This window comes from Trichosurus vulpecula, chromosome 3 (assembly GCF_011100635.1).
Source record: "Trichosurus vulpecula isolate mTriVul1 chromosome 3, mTriVul1.pri, whole genome shotgun sequence".
NCBI lineage: Eukaryota > Metazoa > Chordata > Mammalia > Diprotodontia > Phalangeridae > Trichosurus > Trichosurus vulpecula.
In genome coordinates this window covers 374796104-374802103 of record NC_050575.1, presented here as the reverse complement: position 1 = coordinate 374802103, position 6000 = coordinate 374796104, and the positions used below count along the sequence as shown (strand labels likewise).

The window sequence follows — 6000 nt, the reverse complement described above, 5'->3', positions numbered from 1 at the left end:
TGCATCTGTGAGCTCCCCCTGAAAACCCAGCTCCCCGTTTGGAATGAATTAACATCTAATCAGAGAGCAATCATGCCTAATAATTTTTAGATTTGTTTGTATTTCAGAGTCACATCTGTCAAAACAGTGTCGATAGAACAATTATAGAGTCTATCCTCATTAGAAGCTGCTCAGTTATAGGAGCATCTTTCCTATTGTTCCAACTATTACTCAAGCTTATCATGGGCTCCAGCTCGAGTCTGAGTAGAGAAAGAATGAAGAAAGCTCCCACAGAGGCTGAACTTGACAGTCACACGGATTTTCTTACACAGATAGTGCCCACTGTAGCTCATCAGTTGCCATATCGGGTAGGCAGGGCAAATACGGATAGTGCCATTTGATGGATGAAGAGATTAAGGGCCAAGGAGACAAAATAGCTTAGAAATCTTACAACTTAAAGCTGGAGGATGCATTTAGAAATCATCTTTTAAAAAAATTCTCTTTAAAGGTAATAAAATCCAGCTATTCTTAATCTGAGATGTTCATTTATATGTACATACATATACATACATATATGCATATAACCATGTGTGTCCAGGCATACACACATTACGTATGTGTGTATATTTGTTATTGGTCAGTCATTCAGTAGCGTATACCTCTTTGTGACCCCGTGGACCATAACACACCATTGCTATTTGTGAACTCTCCTTGACAAAGATAATGGAGTGGTTTGTCATTTTCTTCTCCAGTAGATGGAGACAAACAAAGGTTAAATGATTTGCCTAGGGTCACACAACTAATAAGTGTCTGAGGTCAGATTTGAATTCAGGTCTTCCTGACTCCAATCCAATTTATCCAATGAGTCACCTAACTGCCTCCGTGTGTGTGTGTGTGTGTGTGTGTGTGTGTGTGTGTGTGTATATGTGTATATATGTATATGTGTGTATATATATGTGTGTATGTGTGTATATGTGTATACATGTATACATGCATGTATACATATATGTATATATGTATGTGTGCGTGTATGTATGTGTATATGCATATATGTGTATATACATATATGCATATATAATATATGAAGATATATTAGTATATATGTAAATATGTATATATAATGCATGTGAGTATATGTCTACACATATAGCAGGTATGTATGCATGTTGCTGTGAGTGTATATACACATGTGTGTATATACTAGGTCCATTTTCCAAAGAGATCATAAACAAGGGGAAAGGACCCACATGTACAACAATATTTATAACAGTTGCTTCTGTGGTGGCAAAGAACTGGAAGTTGAGGAGATGCTCATCAATTGGGGAATGGCTGAACAAGTCTTGGTATATGAATGTAATGGAATACTATTATGCTATAAGAAATGGTGAGCAGGTGGACTTCAGAAAAACCTGGAAATATATGATTTGGTGCTGAGTGAAGTGAGCAGAACCGGGAGAACATTGTACACAGTAACAGCTACACTGTGACATCACCAATTGTTAGACTTAGCTCTTCTGAGCCATGCAAGATTGTAAGAATTCCAAAAGGCCCATAATGGGAAATGCTATTCACATCCAGAGAGGGAGCTATGGAGTCTGAAAGCGGATCGAAGCAGACTATTTTCTTTTTTTTTCTTTTGGTGTTTTTTGTTTTTTACTTTCTTGTGGTTTTTACATATATATGAAGTCAATTACACAAAATGTTTAAAAAATACCTGATCTATTCCTTTCCATTTCGAAACAAGGAAACTGAGGTCTAGAGATGGGAAATGTTTATGTTTTTCAAGGTAATACAGATAGTAAGTGAGAAAATTAAGAACTAAAACCAGGTTAGCAGTTCATCAACAGGTATTTATTAAGTGCTTACTGTATGCCAGGTGTGGTGCTAATTACTGGAGATTCAAAGAAAAGCCAGTTCATAATCTCCACCCTCGAGGAGCTCATATTCTGATAGTGGAGAAAATATGCACATAATTATTAATAGATGAGCTATATACACATTAAAATAGTGGCTATTTCAGAGGGAAAGAACTAATTCTAAACTCTGATTTTCCATTTGTCTTACCCACCCCTGATCATCTCTGCTTCACCTTCCCTTCCTCCTAAAAACTCTTCTGAAGGGAGAGAGCCTTGGAAGTTTTCAGCACTACATGGGGATGTTGAGAGTCCTTGGCTGGTAGACCTTGGGTAGCAGGGGTGTGAGGGGGGGTCTGCCTTTTCTCTATCAGCTATCGCTCTCATTTTAAAAAAATAATATTGTCTTATTGAGTCCAGAGCCCAGTGGGAAGAACAAAAGAAAGTGGCAGATGAAATAAAAAAAAAAGATTAGGACTGAGGAACTAAGGCCTATAAGAACCCAGGGGTCTTTTCTGAGCCTTCTGGTTTTGAGCCAAAAGTATTTGCATTCACAACTTGCCTTCACTTTTACTTTTCAGAGGATTATTTTAAGCCAAACTGAGGCTGTGTCTATATGCTCCTAAATCATTTAGTGAGTTCAATGAAGAAATCAGTCCAATCAGCCAGTTGTTTATCAGTAATTACATGGGTCCTATTTCCTCGACTGTACTATAATCCCCTTGGAGGAAGGGAACCACGGCTTGTACTTTGTATCTCAGGCACTTGGCACTCTCATGAGAGAGGGGAAAGTATGCTTGTCTTGCAGTCAAAAGATCTGGGCTCAAATCCCAGCTTTGCCACTAAACTGGCTGGATGACCTTTGGGCAAGTCTCTTCCCATCTCTGGGACTCATCTGTCAAAAGGAGATAATAAGCCTTGTCTTGCCTAACTCACTGGGTTGTTGCGAGGGTGTAATGGAGTAATGGATGTATAAGGCTGTGTAATGTAAGATAAATGTGAACTGTTATAATTTTTAATGCCTAGTAGGTACTCAATAAATGGTTGTTAGTGTTTTAGCATGGTGATGTAGGGGGAATAAACAACACCAACACTGAACAGGGGGCCAAGAAACCAATGTTCAAATCTTAGATCTGACATTTAGGAGTTCTGTTACTTCGGATAAATTACTACACTTTTCTAAGATTTAATTTCCTCCTCTGTAAAATGGGTTGCAAAAATAATTGTACTGCCTACTTTACAGTGGGTATTGAGGGGACTCGATAGTGACATGTGAGTATAATAGAGACATATAGAGATGTCTATCTGTATGTATATATAAGTATGTGTATGTCTGTATGTATTCGTGTCTGTGTGTGTGTGTGTGTGTAAATTTTTGCTAAAATTTTTCATTGTATCAATGTGTAGTGAAGGTAAGCCTGTGCTATGTTGAATGGAACACAAGGTCTGGTAGGTCCTGCCACCTTGGAAAAATCTTCACATATGAGCCTAGAAATTGCCTTTGTGTCTGTCAGCTGAGGACCGGTCTAGCTAAATGTGGCCACCTGGAATGGTTTTGTTGCTGTCGTTTTGTGGAAGCACCTCATGTATATTGTCTGCTGAAGCATTCAGTGGTTGCAACTCACATTACGGTAGGAGAGCACACATCAGGAAAATCACAGACATCTGAACTATCATAAATAGTAATGAGATGATGGCTGACACACCCACAGAACTTTTTGGTCTCTCAATGGAAAGATTTCTATAATTACTTCCCACAGAGAGACAAGAAGTGAATTGCTATGGAGTATTTTTTCTGAGTTCTTAGGTGGGTCTTGATAATTCCCACATTGAACAATTTTCTTCCACCTTCTGGATGATAACTGAGATTCCACCATTAAAGCTTAAGCTTATTTTCTGTTATGTAGTAAATATCTCAGTTTAATAAAAATAACAAAATCCATTTCTATAAGGTTTAAAGTCTTTTAACATGCTTCCCCACATCTTTCTAAAGTAGATAGGGAAAAGATTATCACTACCATTTTACTGATTAGGACACCAAAGTCTTGAGAAATGCCTTGTCCTTTGTCCATTTTTTTGTTGCTTTTGTTTTTTGGATCTTTGATTTCACTGAGATAGGGAGTTTCCAATGGAAATTCCCTCTACTAATGCTGACAAGCAACTGTTCTGCAACATATAATCTGAAAGAGGTGCCTACGGGCAATAAAAAGTTAAGCAAATTGTTCAGGATTACACAGTCCTTGTGGTCAGAGGGGACACTAGAATCCAGATCATTTTGAGTTCAAGATTGACCTTCTATGTGTTACGCTATGCTGTCTCTCACTCAGAGATAATGCTCAGGATTTTCTGTAGAAGAAAAATGGAGGTGGTCCAGACAAATTAATAATGACTTTGTGAAGGATCTATGATTTTGGCAATGTGGAAGATCTCCCAATATGAAAATTCCTTTGATCAATGTAGACCATAAACCATCTTACTGGATAAAGCCAAGGGGTTGATAGAAGCACATAGATACTGAATGATTTCAAAGTCACACAGAAAACAAGATCAATGCAGGTAGACAAGGCCAAGATTTAGATGTGGAAGTGTCATATCCGTGGTTGCAAGTCACATCAAAACAGTGCTCAAACCAATCCATAAACATTTATTCAGTACCTATTATGTGCCAGGCCCTTTGCTAAGCAATGAGAATACAAAAAGAGGGTTCCTGGCCTCAAAGAGTTTGCAATCTAATGGAGAAAACAAAATGCAAACAAAAAATATACAAAGAAAACTATATAAAGGATAGATAGGGAATAATGAACAGAAGGAAGGCATTGGAATTAAGAGAGGTTGGAGAAAGTGGGGTTTCATTTGGGACTTAAGGAAGCAATGCATTTCCATACTCAGAGCAGAAGAGGAAGAACATTTCAAGAATGGGGAACAGCCAGAGAAAATGTCCAGAGGTGAGAGATGGAAAGTCTTGTTAGTAGAACAGCCAAGAGTTTAGTGTCAGTGGATTGAAAACTACATGTTGGGGAGTAAGGTGTAAGAAGAATGCAAAAGTAGGAGGGGGCTAGGTTATAAAGGGCTTTGAATGCCAAACAGAGAAGTTTATATTTGTTCCTTGAGGCAACAGGAAGCCAATGGAGTTGATTGAGTAGGAGGTGAAATTGTTGGACATGTGTTTTAGGAAAGTCACCTTAGTGGCCGAATGGAGAATGTACTGAAGTGTGGAGAGACTCAAGGAAGGCAGACTCACCAGCAGGTGATTGCAATAATCTAGGTGTGAGGTGATGAGGATCTGTATCAGGGCGGGGACAGTGTCAGAGGAGAGAAGAGGATGTATTGGAGAGATGTTTCAAAAGTAAAATTGAGAGACCTTGGCATCAGATTAGATAGTGTGAGAAAGAGTGAGGAATCTAGGTTATGACCCTGGCTCATTAGGAGGGTGATGTTGATCTTGACAATAATAGGGAAATGGTGGGGGAGAAGGTTTGAAGGAAAGATTAAAATGTAATTTAGGGGGCAGACTAGACATTTTCTTTGATCCTCACAACCTCCCAAATCCCTCCAAAACAGAACTTATGCACCAAAGATAGAGTAAATTCAGTCATCTCTGTAGTTAAGATGCCCAGCATCCAAAAGAACGTTTCTGTTGTTTTATTTTTTTAATCAAAAAACAAAATCTAAAATCTGATGCTCAGTGGCCTGGAGGTCACTCAGCACCTGTCCCCCACGTTTCATACTACTGGCAGTGAGGTAGCATTAGCAGATCTAAGGACATGACACAGACTTGCATCAAAACTTACCCCTGCAGCTCAGCCCTCCCCACCCTCTTTCCAGTGCTATGGAAACCTGGGATCGCAGCTGAGGTAGTTTTCTTGGGCCTCAAGAGCCAGGTTGTCCACAGCCCTTCTGTATCAAAAGCTTGCTAGATGCTGAAACCTGGAAGCACCAATGTTGGGGAAACCAGACTCTGCCAGTGCCAGGAAAAGCAGGCTCTGAACTGCTGGTGCTAGGCCAGAGAGCCATGGAGCACAAAGAGAGGGATAGGTCACCAGAACAGGATACTCTACTGGTGGGGGAGCTGTTCAGCACTCCATCAAGCCTGCAAGCATCCAAGTGGGGTCATTTTTCACCATGCAAAAGGCAGTTGATGCAGAGACCAAGGCTGGTGAATCATGAA

The 6000-nt window shown here is 39.5% G+C and overlaps 1 pseudogene; it reads left to right on the top strand.

Annotated features, from left to right (window-relative positions):
• The first annotated feature begins 221 nt into the window (after positions 1-221).
• The window catches only part of LOC118842632, a 31279-nt pseudogene continuing 25500 nt past the window's right edge, over positions 222-6000 (top strand).